General features: G+C 41.4%; 1 protein-coding gene across 13 annotated transcripts in view; it reads right to left on the bottom strand.

The window, feature by feature from the left end:
* The window catches only part of trip12 (thyroid hormone receptor interactor 12), a 217,834-nt gene that overhangs the window by 186,249 nt on the left and 4,541 nt on the right, over positions 1–27,044 (bottom strand). The window lies entirely within an intron of this gene.

Below are 27,044 nucleotides of genomic sequence, written 5' to 3'. Positions count from 1 at the left end.
TTTTAATGGAGCAAGTGTCTGGCGTTGATTGCTCCCAACAAAGCCAACCCACTTTCAACTATTCACACTTCTCGTTAGCACCCAACCTATCATTTACTGCTCTCCTGGTTCTCCAATAGCTCTCTTTGTTTGCCTTCAAGGTGAGAGGTGAAAAATTTAAGGGGGATACACAAGGCAAGTATTTTACACAGAGGGCGGTAGGTGCCAGGAACACGTTGCCAGCAGAGATGGTAGAGGCAGACACGGTAGATTCATTTAAGATGCGTCTGTATAGATGCACGAGTAGGTGGGGAGCAGAGGGATACAGATCCTTAGGAATTAACCGACAGGTTTAGACAGTGGATTTGGATCAGCTCAGGCTTGGAGGGACGAAGGGCCTGTTCCTGGGATGTAAAATTTCTTTGTTCTTTGCCTTTCCTTTATTCTCTCTCTGGGATCCATCTCCATATAATCTATTTACCTCCCCAAATTTCAAAAACAAAGGGTAAAACAAATCTGAGTGACTGTAGTACCTTAAACAAAAACAAAGACTGCAAGAGAAATTGATTAGTACAATCTGGTCAGAGAGATGGCTACCAGATGACACAGATTTGCACCTGAATTTAAGGGTCCAGGGTGTTTAGGAATAACAGGAAAGTCAGAAAACATGGACTGGAAATGTCAGATGGGCAAAGGCAATCTAGCTGAGTTCACAGGATGTTTGCAGAACAGTTTCTTAGAACAGCATGTTCCGCAGTTATCCAGGCAGTTTATACTAGACCTGGTATTGTCCAGTAAGACAGAATTAATGAACAATGAATTTGTAACGGTGCCCTGGGTCACACTGACAGTATATAGGGTATTCAATTTGTGTGCGTCTCTGTCAAGGGGCCCAAGCGTGTAAGAAGGCCCACAACATTGGTTCAGCCATTTCTGGAAACTGCAATTCTGGTCTCCATCATTTGGAAAGACGTTGTGAAATTTGAAAGGGTTCAGAAAAGATTTACAAAGATGTTACCAGGGTTGGAGGGTTTGAGCTATAGGAGAGGCTAAATAGGCTGGGGTTATTTTCCATGGAATATCAGAGGCTGAGGGGTGACCTTATATAGAGATTTATTAAATCATGAGGGGCTTGGATAGATTAAATAGGCAAGATCTACCCCCCCCCGGACCTCCCAAAAAGGTGGCTGACCACTTTTTCACGCAGAGAGTGTTGTGTGTATGGAATGAACTACCACAAGAAGTGGAGGAGTCTGGTGCAATTACAACATTTAAGAGGCATATAGTTAGGTATATGAATAGGAAGGGTTTAGAGGGATAGGGGCCAAATGCTGGTAAATGGGACTAGATTAATTTAGGATATCTGGTTGGCATGGACGAGTTGGACCAAAGAGTCTGTTTCGGTGCTGTATATTTCTTTGACTCTAAGTAAGGGGAATTAGGGTCACGAAAACAGCGTTGGCCAAAATGAAATGAAAGGAAGAAAGAAAAAGAATGAAAAATGTTAGAAATCTGAAACAAACAGAACGCTGGAGAAACTCAACAGGTCTGACAGCACCTCAGGAGTGAGGAACACAGAGTTAATGTTTCAAGTTCTGAAGAGGAGTCACACCAGACTTGAAACATTAACCAAGTTGAAGGACAGGTCAATAAAGAAGCAATGGCAGACATTTAAGAGTTATTTCTGAATACAGAATAGATACATTCCAACAAGGAAGAAAAATTCCAAGAAACAGACCCATCTATAACTAACTAGATACAGTAAAGAGTATGAAAGAGAGAGAAAAGCATATAATTGTGCAAAAACAGGTGGCAGACAAAAGACAAAAAATAATCAAAAACTTAAATGGGGAAGACCGATAGAGAGACAGCTAGCCATAAATGCAAAAAAGCAAGAGTTTCTATGAATACTTAAAAGAAAAAGAGTACACGTGTTGGTCCTATACAAAGTGACAGTAGAAAATTAATATGCAGACAAATTAAACAAATATTTTCCCAATAGTTTTCACTACACAGTATAGAGGTAACATCCAAGAAGCAAAGATAAGTTAGGAAATGGAAGTGAGGGAGCAGTAGAGGGAGAACTAGCTATTTGGATACAGAACTGGCTTGAAGGTAGAACACAAAGGGTGGTGGTGGAGGGTTGCTTTTCAGACTGAAAACCTATGACCAGCAGTGTGCCACAAGGATTGGTGCTGGGTCCACTGCTTTACATCATTTATTTAAATTATTTGGATGTGAACATAAGAGGTATAGTTAGTAAGTTTGCAGATTACACCAAAATTGGAGGTGTCGTGGACAGTGAAAAAGGTTACCTCAGGACAACAGGATCTTGATCAGATGGGCCAATGGAGTTGAATTTAGATAAATGAGAGGTGCTGCATTTTGGAAAGGCAAATCAGGGCAGGATTTATACCCTTAATGGTCAGGTCCTCGGGAGGGTTACTGAACAAGGGGACCTTGGAGTGCAGGCTCATACTTCTTCGAAAGTGGAGTCTCAGGTAGATAGGATAATGACGGCGGCATTTGGTATGCCTTTCTTTATTGGTAAGTGGATTGAGGATAGGAGTTGGGAGATCATTTTGCAGCTTTACAGGACAATGGTTAGGCCACTTTTGGAATAGTGTGTGTAATTCTGTATGACTCTATATCTCTAATTCAGGAAATTCAAAGTGACCTGAGCAAATTGTTGGAATTGCTGGCTGACATGTCCTTATGGATCGCATCCCAAGGTCTTGAAAAGAGTTGCATATAAAGGTAGTTGATGCATTAGCTTTAATTTTCAAAAACTCCCTTGAATCAGAGATAGTCTCATTAGATTGGAAGATAACAATTCTAATTCAAAGAAAGGGAAACAGGTAAAAACCAACAAACCAGTTAGGTTGACAATCATAAGGAAAAAAAATTAGTAGCAACTAAAGTCATAGCAGAGCACTTGGAAAGTTCAGAGTAATCAGTCAAAAGCAATATGATTTTGAGAGAGAAATCATGTGATCAATCTATTGGAGTTCTTCTTTATGCAGTGCAGAAAGGGAAAGTGGTGGATATACTACACTTAGAATTTTGGAAGGCATTTGATAAGGTGCCACATAAAAAAGGTTACTGTGGAAAATAAGAGCTCAGTTTTGGGGAAACTATATTGCCAAGAATATAAAATTGGCTCACTAACAGGTATAAGTAACCTGCGCACACTTGTTTGACTGTTAACCTTCCTAATGTGTACACAAATGCATTAGCTGAAAGCTAACTCCCTTAAGCTGTTTTCAGTGACCATGGTTACAGAAGTACAGGATAGGTTGAGCATTAAACCCTTCAAAGCACTGAACAAGCCATATTTCACTAATTCACAATTTAAACATTCAAATTTTAAAATAAAATCATATTAAAAATATACACAAATCATAGTCTGTCAGTTTTAAATGGGTAACCCTGTATTTTTAAACACTTTACTCATGAGTCTAAAATCTACAACGATCCTACCAATGCCATTCAGGAACTTGCGTGCTTCAATCAAATCATCTTACTCTGCAAATCTTCAGCAGATGGAACGTTCAACTTCAAACCTTTCATTGTAATGCAACCCCATCCTGGCCGCAACCCCCACAAATACATTCTAAGTATAGTCTAGTAAATGAGGCCAATACTGTGCACAAATGCACTCTCACCAGTGCCTTGTATAACAAAAGCACAATTTCTAATTTTGTACTCCATTCTCACAAGAAACGATAACATCCTGTTGACTTTCCCAATTACCTACATATTAACCCTTAAGTGATTCATGTATCAGTACATCTCGGTTCTTTGGCAAGTCAGAGCTCCAATTCTGTTTCCCCCCTGCCCTAACATCAAAGACATTCAGGAAGATGTACAATCTGTACAACTAATTGTCCCAAGGCAACCAAAATGCTAGCAACAGCTTGATCCACCAACATAGTGGCTCGCAAGATCATTGCAAGTCTCATCCAAATCCAGAAGTTTTTAAATCAACCTGTTCAAAGAGTTGCTATTATATACCCCAGGAGCAGCTGGAACCTAAGACCAGGCCTCCTGCCTCAGGAAGTAGAGGTATTAGCACTGTTCCACAAGAGCCCTTAGTGTCAAGTGAAAAGCGGATGGAGCAGCTCAGTTGCTGAAGTATGGTTCATGGTGACACAAACAGTTTGATTTCCATTCTGGCCGAGACAAGTGCTTTTCATTCATTCATTCATTCATTCACAGGGTACTGGAGTTGTTGACTGGCCCAGCACTTATTGCCCATTGTCACTAATTCTGATTTCTCTGCAACAATTTCTGCTTTTGCTTCTGATGTACACCATTAACAGTTCTTTTGTTTTTACTTATTGCTCATGTCTAAGTACCCTGGTGGACAGTTGCATCCTTGAACCACTGCAGTCAACTACAAGTCCGTACAGTGCTGCCTGGAAGGGAGTTCCAGCATTTTGACCCAGAGACAGTGAAGGAACAGTATTATAGACCTCAGTCAGGGATGCTGTGTGGCATGTAAAGTAACTTGTAGGTGATGGTGTTCCCATGTATCTGCTGTCCTTGCCATCTAGGCTGCAGATTTGGAAGGTATTGTAAAAAAGGAGCCTTTGGGAGTTGCAGCAATACATCTTATTACACAGTTCACATTGCTGCCACTATGTACTAGTGATAGAGAGTGAAAGAATCAAAGGTCTTAAACGGGATGCCAATCAAATGGACTGCTGCATCTTGGATGATACCAGTCTCCTCACACTGCCAGAGTGTGGAAAGCAAACTAAGAAAACTACCAAGGAAATAACTCAAGGTGAAGCATCACAGACAACAAACAAAGGGCCTGCCTTTCATCAGAATTACTAAAGAAAGGATCCAGTGCATAACCATAGAAAGCCTTCAGACCCACAGTTTCAGTAATGGCATTTATAGTTCATTTATTGGTCTGAGGTCAGTGTCACATATCAGCCAAATTACAGGAGGATAAACATTGACTTCTCCACCTCCTGATGCTGCCTGGCTTGCTGTGTTCTTCCAGCCTCCTGCTTCTCTAACTTAGATTTCAGTATCGGCAGGATTTTTTTTGTCTCTAAGCAAATTACAGGAGGATGGCAGGTTTCCTCTCAAGGACATCTGAATGTTGCTAAAGATAGTTCAACTGCATAAGGATGACTAAATGACATCTGCTTTATATTTCCACAAAAGGTGGAATTTTAACTTGAACCAAAGATGTATTCTGAATTATTGGTTCATGATTTTGGATTGCTAGACCCATATCATAATTGCTACACAATAATTGTTATATTGTGTAAAATACTAAATTCAAGCAATGGCGAGTGTTGCGTAGTCAAATGATTTGTGACTGATCATACGAGATAGGCCAGTAACTTATACACTGCAGTCAAACTGAACATCTTTTGTTCCCCCAATCTACTGGCAAATTGATCATGGAAATCATACACAAAGAAAAGAAAATTTCACAATATAGGTTTGTTTTTCAGCAGATGGAAGTAGGTGAAGTGCCATAAAATCTGGCACCATGATTAAAAAGTGCTTTCTTTTAAAGAAAATAAATCTTGTTGCTTTGTGCAGCAAAGTGATACTGAGAGAAGATGGCCAATAGTTCTTGGAAATTGCTCAAAGCTTTTTTAAACACTCATTCAAGGGATGTGGCTAGCACTACCAAGGCCAGAATTTATTGCCCATCAAAACTGTCCTCTGAGTTGGCAGTGAGGAAAACACAGTACTGCTAGAAATGGAGTGCAAGACTTTTAACCAGCCACAGCAAAGGAACAGCAATAAACTTCAAAATATGATGGCACACAATGGAGGGGAACTTGCAGGACTAAATATTGCCATCCATCTGTTGCCCTTGTTCTTTGATGCATAGGTTGTCACAGGTTTGAAAGGTGCTGTCAGCATTTTCCAGGAGTGGACCTTTTACATGGTATTGTGCATTGGCAACAAAGTTAGCATTGAAGGAAGTGGATGGGATGCCATTAAGAGGGTTGTGCTGTCCTGGATGGTATCAAGCCTTTTCAGTATTGTTGGAGCTGCACCATCCAGACAAGGGCCTTGTAGATGACAAGCATAGGGAAGATGGGAGAGAAGTTACTCATTGTACAATTCCTAGCCTTTGACCAACTGTTAATAGTCACCAGCTGGTCCACATCAGTTTCTGGTTATGGTGACACCCAGGATGTTTATATTGGGGGATTCAGCAATGAAAATGCCACTGAGTGTCATGGGTCAATTCTTACTCTCTTGCTGGCAATGGTCATCACCTGGCATATGTATGGGAAGTAACACTGGCAGCACGTGACAGCCCACAACTGAAATTTGCCCAGGTCTTCCTATATTTGGGCAAACTGTTCCAGCAAATGGTGTTGAACATTGTGTAATAATGAACTAACATCCCCACTTCTGACCTTATTCCAGAAGGAAGTTCACTGATGCAGCTGAAGCTGACTGGGTATAGAAAACAATCCAACATGCTTGGAGCTGTTACACCACTTGACTTACTTAAATGTTACTTGGATTCTAGGAAAACTGATGCACAGACATACTCAAAATAAACTCAAATCAATTCTGTGCAAAAATATCCATGCTTAAATGGAAGCAGCCATGGCTTGAGTAATATTTTCAGTAAGGTTTCCAAAATAGTCTAAAGAAAAGTCAATGGATAAATTTACTTTTAATTACTTCCTTTGGCATGCATCAAAACTTTAATGAGAAATTCAAATTATATCGATATTTGAGAGAACGCTAGGCCATTCAGCCCAACTCTGCCACACCCCTATTCAACAACATGGTTGATCTACCAGTGTTGAATTTAACATTCAATGACTCTCATAAGCCTTTTACTGCCTCATTGAACAAGGGTCTACCTCCCTATGTCTTATAAATATTCAATGATCCCTCTAAAGATGGCCTTCTTGGTTTTGTTCTTTTGAAATTGCAGGAAATCAGAAATAATTGTTTTAAAACCAGCATTTTAAAAGGATTGCTGTATATTTGAAAGGTGAACAGGATAATGCTGATCTGAAAATGTGTTGCTGGAAAAGCGCAGGTCAGGCAGCATCCAAGGAACAGGAGAATCAACGTTTCGGGCATCAGCCCTTCTTCCTGAAGGTTCTCAGGTAAGTGAACAGCTTCAAGCTGGGGCCAAGACAGATAGCATTTTAATCTCCAATAACACAACATTCATTGCTCTCTGCAGTCAAGATTCACTTTAAAATCTTAAAAGCAGTTCATGCTTCCTTCAGCAGTTGTTGTAAGCTCTGGTAAGCCAGAGAGCTTTTATAAATATACTCTGTCTCTTGTAAACCAGTGTAAGTGGTGCAAAAAAAATGAAGACTAAAGAAAAGCATCATAACGTTCAACTCAACAACCAATGAATGGGTACCACTGAACTGCCTCCCAACTTTCCTCTACTAACCTATTTTCCCCTTTGTCCAATTGCGCATGTGCAGGTGATATAATGTACAAAGGGAATTTATAAAAGAATTAGAAAGTTTTAAGTTTTATGGTTGTGTGGTTACAACTATTTACTTGAAACTAGTGAAATTATTTATAATAAAGTAGTAATTCTTCAGAACAAAAAGCTGATCTGTGTTTCATCAACCGAGGTCTGAACATCAGGTAAATTGGGGAATTTTGCATACTCATGTTAAAATCTTTAACTTTCATGATGAGTCCACAAACAGCAGATCTTTATTTCCAAAGCGTTACCCATGAAAGTCAAGACACTACACCTCTGCAGTTTTCTGAGAAAGAGATTTCAATGCACATAACCATCAAAAGAATTCCCCTCAACTGTGTCCTGAGGGGGTGAACCCTGATTAAAAAGCAGTGCCATTCATTGTGGACTTGTCCACTGGAGGATACATTCTCTTCACATCAACCTTATCAAGAACCTTCAGGATTTTCCATACTTCAATCAAGTCACCCGAACCTTTCCAAGCTCCAGTGTATACAAACATACAGTCTGTTCGATCTTTCTTCATAAGAAAACTAATTTTTTCCAGATATCTATCTGCAAAGCACCCCCCCCCCCCGCATCACCTTAATACATTTACATCCTTCATTAAGTAAAAGAGACCAAAACTGGACACAGTATTTAAATCTCTCCAATGACTGTAAAGCATAGGCATAATATCTTGACTTTCATATTCACTTCCACTCAAAAAAAAGGATAGCTGTAACAGGCTGCTCCCTTTTGAGGTATTTTAGGTGTTGGAGGGAATTTCCTCGAATTCCAGGAGCAACATTTACTGTTGTATAAGCTGTTGTATTGCTTTGGAACTGGAGGAAAAAAAAAGTCAAAACAACGGCACTTTTAAAAGGGAGACGATCAGACAAATAGGAAGCACATGGTGAGGTCAGGGCAGGGGAGACAGACAGACAAACCCACACTGCTAACTGACACTTCAGTGAACTTGTACAGTTACTGCCTTTGCTGTTTGAATTCATGTATTACTGGACATCAGTGCGTCTTGGACAATTAAACAGTGAAATTCACAACTGATCTTGGAGAAACCTGTTGGGAGAGGTCACAGCACCGAAACAGATAAGTAAATATTTTAAGCCTTACAGTACATCTGCAGTAGTGAGTAGAGTGGGTTCTTTCTTGATTATATGTAAAGTTTAATCAAGAGAGTGGTGGTAGATGGTAAATATTCAGCCTGGAGCCCAGTTACAAGTGGAGTTCCGCAGGGATCAGTTCTGGGTCCTCTGCTGTTTGTAATTTTTATTAATGACTTAGATGAGGGAGACGAAGGGTGGGTCAGTAAATTTGCAGATGATACAAAGATAGGTGGAGTTGTGGACAGTGAGGAGGGCTGTTGTCGGATGCAGAGGGACTTAGATATGATGCAGAGCTGGGCTGAGGAGTGGCAGATGGAGTTCAACCCTGCCAAGTGTGAGGTTGTCCATTTTGGAAGAACAAATAAGAATGCGGAATACAGGGTTAATGGTAGGGTTCTTAGTCAGGTGGAGGAACAGAGGGATCTTGGGGTCTATGTACATAGATCTTTGAAGGTTGCCACTCAGGTGGATAGAGTTTGTAAGAAGGCCTATGGTGTATTATCGTTCATTAGCAGAGGGATTGAATTCAAGAGTCGTGAAGTGATGTTGCAGCTGTAAAGGACTTTGGTTAGGCCACAGTTGGAGTACTGTGTGCAGTTCTGGTCGCCTCACTTTAGGAAAGATGTGGAAGCTTTGGAGAGGGTGCAGAGAAGATTTACCAGGATGTTGCCTGGAATGGAGAGTAGGTCGTACGAGGATAGGTTGAGAGTTCTCGGCCTTTTCTCGTTGGAACGGCGAAGGATGAGGGGCGACTTGATAGAGGTTTATAAGATGATCAGGGGAATAGATAGAGTAGACAGTCAGAAACTTTTCCCCTGGGTACAACAGAGTGTTACAAGGGGACATAAATTTAAGGTGAAGGGTGGAAGGTACAGGGGAGATGTCAGGGGTGGGTTCTTTACCCAGAGAGTGGTGGGGGCATGGAATGCGCTGCCCGTGGGAGTGGTAGAGTCAGAATCATTGGCGACCTTTAAGCGGCATTTGGATAGGTACATGGATGGGTGCTTAATCTAGGTTAGAAGTTTGGCACAACATCGTGGGCTGAAGGGCCTGTTCTGTGCTGTATTGTTCTATGTTCTATGTTCTAAGAGCTATTCTCCGAGTCTACAGATTAAAAGAGGCAAAAATGGCTCTTAGGAGAGTGATATGCTCTTCTTGTCTGATGTGGGAGAGTTTGTGTTACTGAGGCTCATATCTGCAATAAATGCCGCTGGTTGTGAATCTTAACGGATCGAATGGATTGGTTGGAGAGACAATTAGAGGCAACGAGGAATTTACAAGAGCAAGGGAATGTGATGGATGGCATGAACAGGAAGGGAGAAAAGTCACAAATGCAGTCACATAGATAGGTTAACTCTAGGAAAGATAGGAGGTGTAGGCAGGCAGTCCAGGAGTCATCTGTGGCTATCCCCATTTCAAACACGTATGCTGCTTTGGAAAATGTAAGGGGTGATGGATTCTCAGGGGAACATAGCACAACAGCCATGTTTCTGGTATTGAGACTGGCTCTAATGCAATGAGGAGTATGCAGAGTTCCAGAGATCAATTGTGTTACAGGATTCTCTAGTCAAAGGTACAGACAGACGTTTCTGTGGCTAGCAGCAAAAAAACTCAGAATGGTATGTTGGTTCTCTGGTGCCAGGCTGAAGAATGTTCTCAAGGGGGAGAGGGGCTAGCAGGAGGTCATTGTACACAACGACATAGGAAGGAAAAAGGTGGAGATTCTGAAGGGCGATTACAGAGAGAGTTAGGCAGGAGTTAAAAAGGAGGTAGTAACATCTGGATTACTCCCAGTGCTACGAGCTAAGAGGATAGGAATAGGAGGACAGGGCAGATGAATGTATGGCTAAGGAGCTGGTGTATGGGAGAAGGATTCACATTTTTGGATCATTGGAATCTCTTCTGGGGTAGAAGTGACCTGTACAAGGAGGACAGATTGCACCTAAATTGTCTGATTCAGTATGTGGATGCACCTACAAGAAAAGGTGCAAATTTTGACCTACTCTTGGGAAATAAGGCAGGATAGGTGACTGAGGTGTCAGCACTTTGCGGCCAGCAATCATAATTCCATTTGTTTTAAAACAGTGATGGAAAAAGATAGACGAGATCTAAAAGTTGAAGTTCCAAGTTGGAGAAAGGCCAATTTTGACAGTATTAGGCAAGAACTTTCAAAAGCTGACTGGGGGTAGATGTTCGCAGGTAAAGGGATGGCTTACAAACGGGAAGCCTTCGGAAATGAGATGAGTCCAGAGAAAGTATATTCCTGTTATGGTGAAAGGGAACGGTGGCAGGTGTAGAGAATGCTGGATGACTAAAGAAATTGCGGGTTTGGTTAAGAAAAAGAAGGAAGCATATGTCAGGTGTGGACAGGATAGTTTGAGTGAATCCTCAGAAGAGTATAAAGGTGGTAGGCGTATACTTAAGAGGGAAATCAGGAGGGCAAAAAGGAGACATGAGATAGCTTTGGCAAATAGAATTAAGGAGAATCTAAAAGGGTTTTTACAAATACATAAAAGGCAAAAGGGGAACTAGGGAGAGAATAGGGCCTCTCGAAGATCAACAAGGCGGCCTTTGTGTGGAGACACAGGAGATGGGGGAAAAGATACTAAATGAGTATTTTGCATCAGTTTTTAACTGTGGAATAGGATAGGGAAGACACAGAATGTAGGGAAATAGATGGTGACATCTTAGAAAAATGCCCATATTACAGAGGAAGTAGTTCTGGATGTCTTGAAACATAAGAGGATAAATCCCCAAGACTGATCAGGTGTACCCTTGAACTGCGTGTGAAGCTAGAGAAGTGAAAGTTGGGCCCCTTGCTGAGATATTTGTATTGTCGATAGTCACAGGTGAGGTGCCGGAAGACTGGAGGTTGGTTAATGTGGTGCCACTGTTTCAGACAAGTGGTCAGGACAAGCCAGGGACCTATAGACCGGTGAGCCTGACATCGGTGGTGGACAAGTTGTTGGAGGGAATCCTGAGGGACAGGATGTACGTGCATTTGGAAAGGCAAGGACTGATTAGGGATAATCAACATGGCTTTGTGAGTGGGAAATCATGTCTCACAAGCTTGATTTGAGTTTTTTGAAGAAGTAACAAAGAGGATTGATGACAGCAGAACGGTGGACGTCATCTATATGGACTTCATTCAGGCTTTCGACAAGGTTCCCCATGGGAGACTGATTAGCAAGGTTAGATCTCATGGAATACAGGGAGAAATAGCCATTTGGATACAGAACTGGCTCAAAGGTAGAAGACAGAGGGTGGTGGTGGAGGGTTGCTTTTCAGACTGGAGGCCCGTGACCAGTGGAGTGCCACAAGGATCGGTGCTGGGTCCACTACGTTTCTTCATTTATGTGAATGATTTGGATGAGAACATAAGAGGTATAGTTAGTAAGTTTGCAGATGATACCAAAATTGGTGGTGTAATGGACAGCGAAGGTGGTTACCTCAGATTACAACGGGATCTGATCAGATGGGCCAATGGGCTGAGAAGTGGCAGATGGAGTTTAATTTAGATAAATGAGAGGTGCTGCATTTTGGGAAAGCAAATTTTAGCAGGACTTATACTCTTAACGGCAAGGTCCTCAGGAGTGTTGCTGAACAGACAGACCTAGGAGTGCAAGTTCATAGCTCCTTGAAAGTGGAGACACAGGTAGATAGGATAGTGAAGACGTTTTGTATGCTTTCCTTTATTGGTCAGAGTATAGAGTACAGGAGTTGGGTGGTCATGTTATGGCTGTACAGGACATTGGTTAGGCCATTTTTGGAATACTGCATGCAATTCTGGTCTCCTTCCTATCGGAAAGATGTGAAATTTGAAAAGGTTCAGAAAATATTTACAAGGTTGTTGCCAGGATTGGAGGATTTGGGCCATAAGGAGAGGCTGGATCTGCTAGGACTCTTTTCCCTGGAGCATCGGAGACTGAGGGGTGACCTATTGCGGTCTATAAAATAATGAGGGGCATGGATAGGATAAATTGACAAAGTCTCTTCCCTGGGGTGGGAGTCCAGAACTAGAGGACATAGGTTTAGAGGGAGAGGGGAAAGATATAAAAGAGACCCAAGGGGCAACCTTTTCATGGAGAGGATGGTGAGTGTGTGGAATGAGCTGTTAGAGGAAGTGGTGGAGGCTAATACAATTGCAACATTTAAAAGGGATCTGGATGGATATAGGAATAGGAAGGGTTTGGAGGGATGTGGGCCCTGTGCTAGCAGGTGAGACTAGATCGGATTGGGATATCTGGTCGGCATAGACAAGTTGGACCGAAGGGTCTGTTTCTGTGCTGTACATCTCTATGACTCTATAACCTATTAACCTAAACAATTTGCTGTACTTGCATATATAATGTGTGAACCCTATACTAGAATTCCTAGATCTTTCTGTACCTCAAAACTCCACAGTCAGTCGATTTCAGTTTATGTAATAACTCTGCATTTTTTATTCTTCCTACCAAAGTGAACTTTATGCTGCATCATACCCCATTTTAAAGCTTTTTGCCCACTCAACTTATTTGTCTGCAACCTACTTACATCCTTTTCACAACATACTTTCCTACATTATGTCATCTGCAAATTTAGCAACCCTCATTCACGTTATTAACAAAATATAAAAAAGGTTGAGGTCCAAGTGCAGACCCCAGCCAGACTCCTTCACTGGTCACATCCTGCCAACCAGACAAATACCCATTTCTACATACTGTTTTCTGTCAGAGAGTTGATCCTTGTCCATGCTGATGTTATCTCCTACATGGCACAATTACCTTCAATGTGATACACAGAAAACAGGAGCATGAATAGACCATACAACCATTCAATGTCACTGCCATTCACCACGATCAGAGGTAATGTTCTGACTTAACTTCTGCTCTCTCACCACACCACTTAAGATCCTTCGCCTAGAGATGTGTATTACTTTAAACATATTCAGTGAATTGGCCTCCACAACAATCTGTGGTAGAGAATTTTACAGACTCTCCACCCTATGAATACATTTCTTATCCCAGTCCAAAATAGACTACTGCATGTCCTGAGAGTGACCCCTTATTCTGGAACCCCTAGCCAGGAGAAACATTATCCCTGCATCCAGTCTGTCCAGGCCTGTTGGAGGTTTCCACGTTTCAATGAAATCCCCTTTTATTATTCAAACTTCCAGTAAATAAGTGCCCAGCTGTAATCTTTCCTCATAGAAAATTGCCAACTCAGGATCCACCTAGTGAACTTTCACTGCTTTCCCTTTATGAGAAGCATATTTTTTTTAATAAGAGGACAAAAGAAAGACACTACACCACATGTGATCTCACCAAGATCTCATGCAGCTGCAATAGGACTAACTTATTCCCGTTTTCTCAACCTCTGTATTAAAGACCAACATCCTTGCTGCACCTACACACAAACACAAAGTTCCCAATTTTAAAATCAATATTTCCTCAAGTAACACCAAATGTGAGGTGATGCATTTTGGGAAGTCTAATTCTAGAGTGGAATTATACAGTAAACAGAAGAACCTTGAAAAAAGCTGATGAGCAAAGAGATCTGGGAAATCAGGTCCATTATACCCTGAGGTGGTTGCACAGGTGGATAGAGTGGCCAAGAAGGCATATGGTATGCTTGCCTTCATCGGACGGGGTATTGAGTATAAGAGCTGGCAGATCATGTTAAAGTTGTACAAGACATTGGTTTGGATGCATTTAGAATATGGTATACAGTTCTTGTCGCCACATTACCAAATGTGAGAGGGTGCAGAGAAGGTTTACGAGGATGTTGCCTGGTATGGGAGGTGCTAGCTATGAAGAGAGGTTGAGTAGGTTAGGTTTGTTGCCATTAGAAAAAAAGATTGGGGGGCTCCTGACTGAGGTCTACAAAATCATGAAGGGTATAGACATGGTAGATAGTGATATGGTTTTTCCCAGGGTGAAGGATTCAATAACGAGAGGTCATGCTTTCAAGGTGAGAGGTGAAAGGTTTAAGGGGGATACAAGTGGCAAGTAGTTTACACAGGGTGGTAGGTGCCTGAAACGCATTGCAAGCAGAGGTGATAGAGGCAGGCACGGTAGATTCATTTAAGATGCGTCTGGACAGATGCAAGAGTAGGTGGGGAGCAGAGAGATACAGATGCTTAGGAATTGGGATACAGGTTTAGAAGTGGATTTGGATCGGCTCAGGTTTGGAGGGCCGAAGGTCCTGTTCCTGGGCTGTAAGTGTTCTTTGTTCTTATTTAAATGATACTCTAGAATTCTGTTTTCCCTGGCAAAGTGGATAATTTCTCGCTTTGCCTCATCATCTGCCATGCTTTTGCCCATTCACTCAATTTGTCTGAAATGCTCTGAAGCTCATCATCTTCCTGCTGCTCTTGGTCCTATTAAGTCTGGGGTTGTCAGCAAACTTGGAAATGCAGTACACAATTAAAAATATTGCAGATAGTTGGGTCCCAAACACTATTCTGTGATACCCCAAGTTGACACTTTGCTAGAAAAGCTAAAAAGGTCTAAAAATTGATAAATCTTCTTGCCCCAATGGGCTATATCCTAGAGTTCTGAGGGAGGTGGCTGAGCAAGTAGTGGAGGCGTTGGTTGTGATCATTCAAAAGTCACTGGAGTCACGGAACATCCCAGATGATTGGAAAATTGTTGTAAACCCCCTTGTTCAAGAAAGGATCAAGATGGAAAATTATAGGTAGATTAGCCTAATCTCAGTTGTTGGTAAAATTCTAGAAGCCATCATTAAGAACGAGATTTCTAAATACTTGGAAGTGCAGGGTCAGATTAGAACAAGTTAGCGTGGATTTATTAAGGGGAGGTCACGCCTGACAAACCTGTTAGAATTCTTTGAAGAGGTAACAGTTAGATTAGACCAAGGAAACCCAGTGAATGTTATCTATCTAGACTTCCAAAGGTCCTTTGGTAAGGTGCCTCACTGGATGCTGCTAAGTAAGGTGAGGACCCATGGTGTTTGAGGTGAGCAACTGGCATGGATTGAGGATTGGCTGTATGACAGAAGGCAGAGTTGGGATAAAAAGGTTCTTTTTCAGTATGGCAGCTAGTGACAAGTGGTGTCCTGCAGGGTTCAGTGTTGAGGCTGATGCGATTCACTTTATATATTAATGATCTGGATGAGGGGCCTGGGGGCAGTCTGACGAAGTTCACCGACGATTCAAAGTTAGGCGGACAGGTAGATATTTCTGAGGAGGTGGGGAGGCTGCAGACAGTTCAGGAGTGTGGTCCAGGGATTGACTGATGAAATTCAATGTGAGCAAATGCGAGGTCTTGCACTTAGGAATAAAGAAAACAGGCATGGACTATTTTCTAAATGGTGAGAAAAATCAAAGCCAAAGTACAAAGGGATCTGGGAGTGCTAGTCCAGGAACCTCTAAAGACTTGCAGGTCGAGTGTGGGATTAAGAAAGCAAACGTAATGTTGTCATTTATCTCAACAAGATTGAAACGTAAAAGCAGTGATGTGCTTCTAAGACTTTTATAAAGCTCTAGTTAGGCCCCATTTAGAAAATTGTGTCCAATTTTGGGGTCCGTACCTCATACTGGACAAACTGGCAATGAAGCGTGACCAGCAGAGATTCACATGGATGATCCCTGGAATGGTGGGCCTAACAAAGAATGAACAGCTGAGGATCCTAGGAGTGCATTCATTAGAATTTAGAAAGTTGAGGGGAGATCTAATAGAAACTTACAAGATAATGCATGGCTGAAAAAGGGTGGGCGCTGAGAAGCTATTTCCGTTCGGCAGGGAGATTAAGACCTGTGGACACAGCCTTAAAATTAGAGGGGGTCAATTTAGAATGGAAATTAGGAGACATTTCTACTGCCAGAGAGTACTGGGCCTGTGGAATTCATTGCCAGGACTTAAGAGCTACGGGGAGAGTATGGGTTAGTGGAGTTGAAATGCCCAACAGCCATGATTAAATGGTGAAGTGGACTTGATGGGCCGAATAGCCTTGCTTCCACTCCTGTGTCTTATGGATACTGCTTTCCAGTTTGATAACAATCCATTTATTCCTAATATCTCAATTTTTTAAAAAAAAACTCATTCGTGGCACATGGGGATCAGTGGTTGGCCAGCACTTTTATTGCTCATCTCCACTTGCCCTCAAGAAGATGGCAGTGAGCTGCCTTCTTGAACCACTGCAGTCCACATGCTATAGGTGGACACACAAAGTCATTAGTCAAAATCCTGACATTCCCTAAGTGACAGTGAAGGAAAGGTGATATATTCCCAAACCAGAATGGAATGTGGCTTGGAAGGGAATTTGTAGATGGTGATGTTTCCATGCATTTGCTACTTGGTGGAAGTGATAGTGGGACTGGAAGGTGCTGTACAAGAATCTTTGATTTTCTGAAGTGCATCTCATAGGTAGTACACAACCTGCTGAGCGTCAGTAGTGCAGGGTGTGGATGCTCACAGATGTGAGGATTCAGTGATGGTAACGCCATTGAATGTCATGGGGCAGTCATCAGATTGTTTCTTATTGGAGACAGCCATACCTGTCATTTGTCGGATGTGAATGTCACTTGCCACCCAAGAATGGCTATTGTCCAGCTTTTGTTGTATTTGAACTGTACTAAAGGAGTTGTGAATGGTGCTGAACAGTATGCAATCATCAACAAACAATCCCACCTCTGACCGTCTGTTGGAGGGAAGGTCATTGATGAAGCAACTGAAGATGGTTGGGCTGAGGACACGATCCAGAGGAACTTCTGCAGTGGTGTTCTCGAGCAAAGATGACTGACCCTCAACCAATTCCCTTTGTGCCAGGTATGACTCCAACCAGCACAGTTTGCCCCTGATACCTATTGACTCAAGTTTGGTTAGGGGTCCATGATGCCACATTCGGTCAAATCATAGAATCCCTACAGTGGGGAAGCCAGCCATTCGGCCCATCGAGTCCACACTGATCCTCTGAAAAGCATCCCCACCTACACCCCTAACCTTACATTTCCCATGGCCAATCCACCTAACCTGCACATCTTTGGGCTACGGCTAAAAATGGCCTTGATGTCCAGGGCGGTCATTCTCACCGGACTTCTGGAATTCAGCTCTTTTGTCAGTGTTTAAAACAAGGTTGTAACAAGGTCAGGAGCTGAGTGGACCTGGCAGAACCCAAACTGTGCATCACTGAGCAGATTATTGCTGAGCAGATGATGATTGATGGCACTGTTGATGACACCTTCCATCACTTTACTGATTACCTAAAGTTAACTGATGAGGTAGTAATTGGCTGGGTTGTACTTCTCCCAAGTGTGTGTATGTACAGGACATACCTCGGCAATTTTGTACATTGTCAGGTAAATGCCCATGCTGTAACAGCTTGGCTCAGGGATCAGAAAGTTCTGAAGCACAAGCCTTCAGTACTATTGTTGGAATGTTGTCAGGGCATGAAGCCCTTGCACTGTCCAGTGCCACCAACCTTTTCTTGATTCACAAGGAGTGAATCAAATAGGCTCAGGACCAGTAACTGTGATGCTGGAGAGGGTAGAGATGGATCGTCCACTCAGTACACCTAGCTCAAGATTGCTGTGAATGCTTTAGCATTCTCCCTGCACTGATATGTTTGGTTCTTCCATCATTGAGGATGGGGATATTTGTGGAGCTGCCTCCTCCAATGAGTTATCCACCACCATTCATAATTGGATGTCACACAACTTCAGAGTTTGGATCTGAACTGCTGGTTATGGAATCGCTTAGCTCTCGCTTGCTGCTTATGTTGCTTGGCATGCAGTAGACCTGTTGGGTAACTTTACTTTATTGACACCTTAATTTTGTTTTTAAGTATTCTATGTGCTTTGATTTTGCACAATAACCTTTTTTGTGGGACTTTATCAAAGGCTTTTTGAAAATCCAAATACACCACACGCACAGGAATTCCCAGATCTAATCTGCAAGTTACTCCTTTAAATAAACTCCAGCAGGTTCTCAAACATCACTGCACTTGCATAAATCCATGCTGACTTTACAGAATCCCACTGGTACCTAAGTATCTTGTAATCACATCCTTTATGACAGACTCCAGCTGAACAGGCTTTCAGAAAAGTCACTCACTGTCTGGACAATAGGCTTAGTGGAACATAAAACAGTATAGCACAGGAACAGGACCTTCGGCCCATCGCAACTGTGCCAACCATGATACTGTTCTAAACAAATCTTATCTGCCTGCACACGATCCGTATCCCTCTATTCTCTGCCTGGCACAATGGCATCACAGACCATTGCATGACACACAGGTGCAGGGAAAACAGCTAATTGGAGAATAGGATTGGTGAATATTCCCAGTCTTTAAAGAAACAGCTAATTTGAGTTTGCCCCCAATGCTTTGCTGCTCTCTTCTCAAAAGAAACTGCTAAATGGTGATTTTCTTTAAGAAAATATCATTATAGTGAAGTGTAAAAAGCAGGGAATCTCAAGTAATTAAGTTACAAATTAAATCAAGTACAATAGTGAGGACAGGTCATTTGATGCTGCAACATGTAGGAGCTTTTGGACACCAAATGTAAACATATCTGTACTAAATGATATACAAACTGATCCTGGCACTTTGATATAGAGAGCCATTGAAGTGGTAGGAAAGAAATAAGGAAGCATTTGTGGTAGGGACAGCGTAATAAGGGAAACAGATAATATTCTCAACGTGAGGAGGAGCCGTAAAGGCTGTGTTACCTGCCCAGTGCCAGGGTTAAGTACATTCCCTAGTGAACATGGATGAATGGAGGTATCAAGCAAACATTGACCACACTAGTATAAACAACATTGACACAACCAGAAAAGGCTAAGACTGGGCAATTAGGAAGGAGTTAAAATACAGAACTTCCAAGGTAATCATCTCAGAATGACTACCTAAACCACAGGCAAATGGAAAATAAAGTCAGGGAATCAAATGTTTGATTTGAAGCTTGGGCAGAAGGAATAGTTTCAGTTCATGGGGCACTGGCATCAATACTGGGGTAGAAGGCAGCTCATAGTGTCATTGACCTGTACAGCATGGAAACAGACCAGATTTCAAGCTAGGACAAGTGTCCTGACAAGTCTGATATGTAGGACTGCAGAGGCTAATTTATAAGGGTGGAGAGATGGGTTTGGGAGTGGGGCAAAGTATGTTTACAAAGCAAAAAGGTATGGCAGCACTACAGGACAGCTATTTGGATAACAATGCCCAGAATGAGACAGGAAAGGACAGAGTATACATAACGACAGAAAGATAGCAATAATTAGGGTCAAAAAGGGGAACTGAAATGGTAATTAAAGAAAATTAATGGGTTTACTTGAATGCCTGTAGTATTCCTAACAAAATAGATAAAATTATTTGCACAAATACAGGTTAATGAGCATCATCTTCTAGCCATTCGATCATGGCTCATGTTTCTCAACTTCATTCTCCTGTCTTCTCCCCATAACTAGTGACCACTTTTCCAATCAATAACCTATCTGTCTTAAATATACCTCATTGACTTGGCTTCCACAGCCTTCTGCAGCAATAAATCCCACAGATTAACCACCGTCTGGCTGAAGAAATTCCTAACCTCAGTTTGAAAAAAGGTCATCCTTTCACACTGGTGCTCTGTCATGCTTGTCTCTCCGAGTAGGAAATTTCTTCTCCATGACCACTCTATCCAGGCCTCTCAGTATTCTGTAAGTTTCAATGTGATCACCCTCTCATCCTTCTAAACTTCAAGTACAGGCGAAGAGTCCTCAGTTTCTCAACAAAGGCCCATCATCCCTCCTCTGTAAACATCTTCTAGACCCCCTCCAAGTTCAGCAGATACAGGGCCCAAACCACTGTTTCAAATGTGGTCTGACCACAGGCTTATACAGCTCCAGCAATATATTCCACTCTTGTATTCTAGCCCTCAAAATTAATGCTAACATTGCATTTGCCTTCCGACTTCCAACTGAACCTGCAAGTTAGACTTAACAGAATCCTGAAAGAGGACTCCAAAGTCTTTGTGCTTCAGATTTTTAAAGCGTTTCCCCACTCAAAATAGACCAAACCTCTATTCTTCCTATCAAAAAGCATGACATCACTTTGCCCACACTGCATTCCATTTGCCACTTTGCGCACTTTCCTAGCTTGTCCAGGTCCTCCAGCAGTCTCCACACTTCATCAACACTACCGGTCCCTCCGTCAATTCTTAAGGCACCTGAAAACTTAGCAACAGTGTCTTCAGTTCTTTTGCCTGGATTATTAATGTATAACATGAATAGTTGTGGTCCCAAGACTGATACCTATTGAACTATAATAGTCACCAGGTACCATCCTCAAAAGTGCCCTTTATCCCCATTCTCTGCCTGTCAACTAACCCTCTACCCACATCGGAACAGATGAAAGGGAAATCATGCCTGTCAAAAAATTTACTAGAATTCTTAAAGGGGGTGAACAGAATTGATATGGGGAAGCAGTGGATAAAATGTATGTGGAATATTCAGAAGGTACCACGCATTAGGTGACTGAATACTTAATGCTAGAGGTAATGGCAAAGATGAAGAATTGGGCAGCACGGTGGCATGGTGGTTAGCACTGCTGCCTCACAGCGCCAGAGACCCGGGTTCAATTCCCGCCTCAGGCAACTCTGGAGTTTGCACCTTCTCCCCGTGTCTGCGTGGGTTTCCTCCAGATGCTCTGGTTTCCTCCCACAATCCAAAAATGTGCAGGTTAGGTGAATTGGCCATGCTAAATTGCCCGTAGTGTTAGGTGAAGGGGTAAATGTAGGGGAATGGGTTTGGTTGGGTTGTGCTTCGGCGGGTCAGTGTGGACTTGTTGGGCCGAAGGGCCTGTTGTTTCCACACTAAGTAATCTAATCAAATCTAAAAGATACATTTAAAAAAAAAGAGATTGCCTTCCTGAAATCTCTAACTAGTACTGTGCCATAGAAATCAGTGCTGGAGCTGCAATCATTAATATATTATAAAAGGACTTGGATGAAGAACCTGATAGGTTCTTGTTGTCTAGAGGAATTAAGGGCTACGGGGAGAACGCTGGCAAGTGGAGCTGAAATGCGCATCAGCCATGATTGAATAGCGGAGTGGACTCGATGGGCCGAATGGCCTTACTTCCACTCCTATGTCTTATGGTCTAAGAAAGTGAATGTACTATAGTCAAGTTTGCAGTTGACAAAAATAAATGGGAAGACAAGTAGCGAGGGTGCTGAGATATAGACAGATTAAGCAAGTGGGCCAAAATCACAGTGAAAGATAGAACAGATTTGAAGGGTCAAATGACCTACTCCTGCTGTTTTCTATGCTTCAATTCCTCCTTCCTAGTAAACCCTTGTTCCCTCTGGAAATTATTTGTATGCTTCTGTCTTCACAAAAGAACAAAGTATTGTTCATTTCATCTGCCATTTCCTTAACCCCACATTCTCACTTGAGGACCAACATTTCCTTTACTTATACTTACCTTTTTCCTTTCTAACAGCCTGCAAAATCTCTTACCGTTTTACTTTCCTAGCTAGTTTCTGCTTCTAATCCAATTTTTCTTCTATTGTTTAATGTTCCTCTATTTCATCAATTCAGCTATCTGACGGACAACTATCAATCTGACTAGTATCTACCAAGTCTAGCATAACCTGCGCTAACTGGGTCCACAACATGCGGTCCTTAGAAACTCACTTGAAAGCATGATGAATAGCTCATCCACTTTATATTAAAATCACTCATTCTTGCCTCTCCTTTATCACTAACATGCAACTTTTTTTCTTGTATATGTATATGGCAGAATACTATCTTCGAATACAATTAGTGATTTAATTAGATTAATATATACTGAAAATTACTTGAACACTTTAGTTAAAAATAACTAATCACAAATAAGAATGATAGAATCTGCCACTATAAATATTAACACTGGGTAACAGGCTATTTTCTAAAATAAAGTTCTTATTTGTTGAGTCAAAGTTTGAAATTCTGAACACCTTAAAGACAGCAACTTTTTAAAAAGTGTAGGAAAATGAAAAATTAGGAAGCATGGTATGGCCTTTAAATGGGGAGCTACACAGATGAAATTTCAACTACAGCAAGTTCACCAACCACTGTTCAATATAAATGAAGTGGTCAAGTATGTCTGAGTCTACTTCAGTGATCAGTGTTTGCTTCCAGGAATAAGGAGGAGAAAGTGAGGACTGCAGATGCTGGAGATCAGAGCTGAAAATGTGTTGCTGGAAAAGCGCAGCAGGTCAGGCAGCATCCAAGGAACAGGAGAATCGACGTTTCGGGCATAAGTCCTTCTCCAGGAATGAGAATTCCTCATTCCTGAAGAAGGGCTTATGCCCGAAACGTCGATTCTCCTGTTCCTTGGATGCTGCCTGACCTGCTGCGCTTTTCCAGCAACACATTTTCAGCTCCAGGAATAAGTAATCTACTTCCTTGACATAAAGGTGAACAGTAGAAAAGTAAGTGTTTTTTTTCCTCCTCACACATACTATTGACTCTCATTTACCTTGATTATACGAAACTTGAAATCCTAACCTGCTACTTCAGAGGCAGTATCAACCATAAAATTCATGAAATTTTCAATTATTCCCATCTAGTCATTTTTTGAGGTTGCAAAACAGCCATATGTATTGCATAACAACTAAAAGGGTGTGGAACTTCAAATTGGCGATAAATGTTCAATATTGGCAATAAACGTTCAATATTGGCTAATGACAAAGTAGATATACTTTAAATTTCAAGATTTCTCAGAAACAAGGTGCATGATGCAATGGAACTCAAGCCAACAAAAACCAACACACAAATGGTACAAGTAGCTACACTTCAATTTGCATATGTTCACAGGGTTATGTAGTAGCAATATATTGTGGAGGGGAGATTATGTTAGCACAGATTGAGGACTGGATAACAGAATCAAGATTAATGGGTCTTCTTCAGGTTGGAAAGATAACTTGTGGCATGATGCAAGGATCAGTTCTCGGCCCTCAATTATTCATTAATAACAACTTGGAGGGAATCACAATGTAATATATTCAAAATTGCTGTTGATACAATAGATGGGAGGATGTCTTGTAATGAGGACATAAGGAATCTACAAAGTGGTTACAGTTAGGCCGAGTGAGTGGGCAATAACTTGGCATATGGAGTTTAATGTAGAAAACTGAGAGGTCATGCACTTTGGTAGGAAGAATCAAAAGGTAGACTATTATGGACAGAGACTCTGCAAAAACGTGTAGCACAGAGATATCAGTGTATTCTTGTCCACAAGCAAAAATGTCAGCTTCCAGGTGCAGCAACTAATTAAGGCAGCAAATTGAATTTTGGCTTTTATTGCTGAGTGGGTGGGTGTTTACAAACATGGCAGTCTTATTAAAACTGTTCAGCACGTTCGTGAGTTCACAACTGAATCACCACGCTCAATTTTTGTCCCTGTACTTAAAAAAAACTGACATACTGCCCCTGGAGGCTATTTGAAACAGATTCACCGGCCTGATTCCTGAGATGAAGAGGCTGATATATCTAGATCAGCCATACAGAAGGACTTTATTATAGTTTAGAAGAATGAAGGGTCATCATATTGAAACAGAAGATTCCAAGAGGACATGCTGGGCGGAAATGATGTTCCCACGAGTGGGGAAAATCTCAGACGAGGGGATAGATACAGAATGATGGGGACATTCATTTAATGGAGATGCAAAGGAATTTATTTCTGCAAAAGGTAGTTAATTATTTTTCCCCAGAGAGTGGCAGTTAGATAAAGTATTAAAAAGAGGTGGTCAATAAATGTTTGAAAGCTCATATTTAATGGTAATGCTGAGCTGGCACAAAGCAGCTGTTAGGACTATTTTTCTGAGAAAAAAGAAATGACCCAAAGTACAAAATTTGAGCATATTGTGAACTATGAAGAGAGTAGTGTTGAACTTCAAAAGGATATGACCAGTTAAATCAGGTAGCAGGTGAAAGTCAATGCAGGGCAACTGATGTAATTAATTTTGGTAAGGAGAAACATCAGGATAATATAAATTGAGGGTTACAACTGTAAAGGGTGTGGAGAAATAGAAAGACTCGAGTGTAAAAACACAGAACTCATTGGAAGGGGCATGAGAGAATAGCGAGTAAAACATTCCGTATCCTTGGCTTTAATTAACAGAGGTATAGACCACAAGGGTTGAGAGATTATGTTGAGCTTCTATAGGACTAATTTGGCAAGAGACGCAAAGAAATTGAAAATAATTGAAAATAAAAAAAAAGACTCAAAAGAATGATTCTAGGAATTAAAGACTTCAGTTTTGAAGACAGATTGGTACATTAAAACTATTTACCTGAGAACAGAGACAACCTAGAGTAAATTGGATGGCAATATTCAGAACCTTGAGAGACCAGAGTGGACAGAGAGAAACTGCCCATTTTGGACAGGATCAAGAATGAGGGGGCACAGATTTAAAGTAACTGGCAAAAGCAAATCTCATGCAATCAGAGATTAAGGTCCAGAAATCATTCTGTAAGAGTGTGATGGAAACAGGCTCAATCACAGTATGCAAAAAAAAATTACATTGTTATTTGAAAAAGAACAATGCAGTAGGTTACAGGGAAAAGACAGGAGGTCAGTACTAAGTAAATTGCTGAGACAGCCAATGCAGATACAATGGGCTGAATGGTCATGTTCTAGGTTGGATCAATTGTTATTAAAGAGTAACCATTTAACTGCTTTCCACCAAAGGCATCAAAATTCAAAAATCATTGACAGGGTTGTTAAGGCGGCATACAGTGTTTTGGCCTTTATTAATAGAGGGATTGAGTTCCGGAACCAGGAGGTTATGCTGAAGCTGTACAAAGCTCTGGTGCGGCCACACTTGGAGTATTGTGTACAGTTCTGGTCACCGCATTATAAGAAGGATGTGGAAGCTTTGGAAAGGGTGTAGGGGAGGTTTACTAGGATGTTGCCTGGTATGGAAGGAAAGTCTTACGAGAAAAGGCTGAGGGCCTCGAGGCTGTCTCATTAGAGAGGAGGTGGTGAAGAGGTGACTTAATAGTGACACACAAAGATAATCAAAGGGTTAGATAGAGTGGACAGGGAGAGCTTTTTTCCAAATAGGGGAACGGCAAACACGAGGGGACACAACTTTAAAGTGAGGGAGATAGGTATAAGACAGATGTCAGAGGTAGTTTCTTTACTGAGAGTAGTAAGCGTATGGAATGCTTGCCTGCAACGGTAGTAGATTCGCCAAGTTTAAGTGCATTTAAGCAGTCATTGGACAGGCAAATGGACGTACATGGAATAGTGTAGGTGGGATGGGCTTCAGATTAGTATGACAGGGCGGTGCAACATTGAGGGCCAAAGGGCCTCTACTGCGCTGTAATGTTCTATGTTCTATAATATCAATTATACTGAACACTGTCCACCCCGTCTCCCACAGCACAAGTATAGCCCCAGTTGCCTGGATCCCAAGTATCTGGAATACTCATGCAACTGCTTGGGGTAAAAGCAATTTGAATCTGGGCATCCTCACTGAGACCACATAGCAGCTTCAAGGTCAGTTTTGAACTAATTTTAATGCATTTAATCCATCATTCTGATTGCACATCAATCTTGTGGCAGCAATGAGTCAAATTCTCCCAGCCATGATTAGTACTTCTCATGTAACCGACACACCCCATTCCTCGTGCTTGCCAGATATGTACTTCTGAAAACTATGGATGAATGGAATCTTAGCAGAAATGTTAAAAATCAATTAAACCTAAATGTTCCTTTTGCCCAATATGTATTCACTATCTATCCCCAAATGATCAAAAAAAAGTGGACAGGAGCAAAACTCATTAAAAGGCTTGCCATTAGACAAACTTCTAATGAACTTGGAAAGATGTTTCAGCAATAAGCTAATTACTTTATTTCTGAACTCTAGCTTCACACAGTTGCAACTTATTGGTCCAGGATTTATTTGCTTTCTTGATCAGTCACAATTACACCTCACATGATCAAAGGCAGGAGGGAGACTAAGTTGAGATCAAGTCACACTTCAAAAATTAAGCAGGTATATTTAGGTCAATATTTATATGCTACATTGTACTAATGCAATGCTACATCATCTTTTGATGTTCAACACAGATCCCCTCAGCACCTTCAAATGGATATAAAACCTAAAGACACTTTCTTGAGCATTGCACAAAACCCACAGATCAAAACAACAAACGCTATCCCATAATTTGTGGAATCTTGTTGTACATGAACTACATTTCATATTGAACAAGTAGGACTTTTTCAAAACAGTGGTAATTGACAATGATGCATTTTGTCACATCTACAGAAAAGAGAACTAAAGATGGGTCAGTTGAGAAAGTACTCAGTTATTATCTGGATTGTATGCATCTGACTTTTCATAAAACAATTTGCACTTCAGAATAGGTTCCAAATAAAAGGAACATATTGAATGACATCAATCTCTACTCTGGTCTATTGCCTTATCAGTCCTTTAGTCAAAAATCCAGTTTCTCAACTGAATACAGCCCTCCCATTCTATCTCCACTGAAAACACTTGAAGGTGACAAACACCCCAGAGTAGAGAGAAGTTT

This window comes from Chiloscyllium punctatum, chromosome 6 (assembly GCF_047496795.1).
Source record: "Chiloscyllium punctatum isolate Juve2018m chromosome 6, sChiPun1.3, whole genome shotgun sequence".
In the NCBI taxonomy this organism is placed as follows: domain Eukaryota; kingdom Metazoa; phylum Chordata; class Chondrichthyes; order Orectolobiformes; family Hemiscylliidae; genus Chiloscyllium; species Chiloscyllium punctatum.
This window is presented reverse-complemented; position numbering and strand designations above follow the sequence as displayed.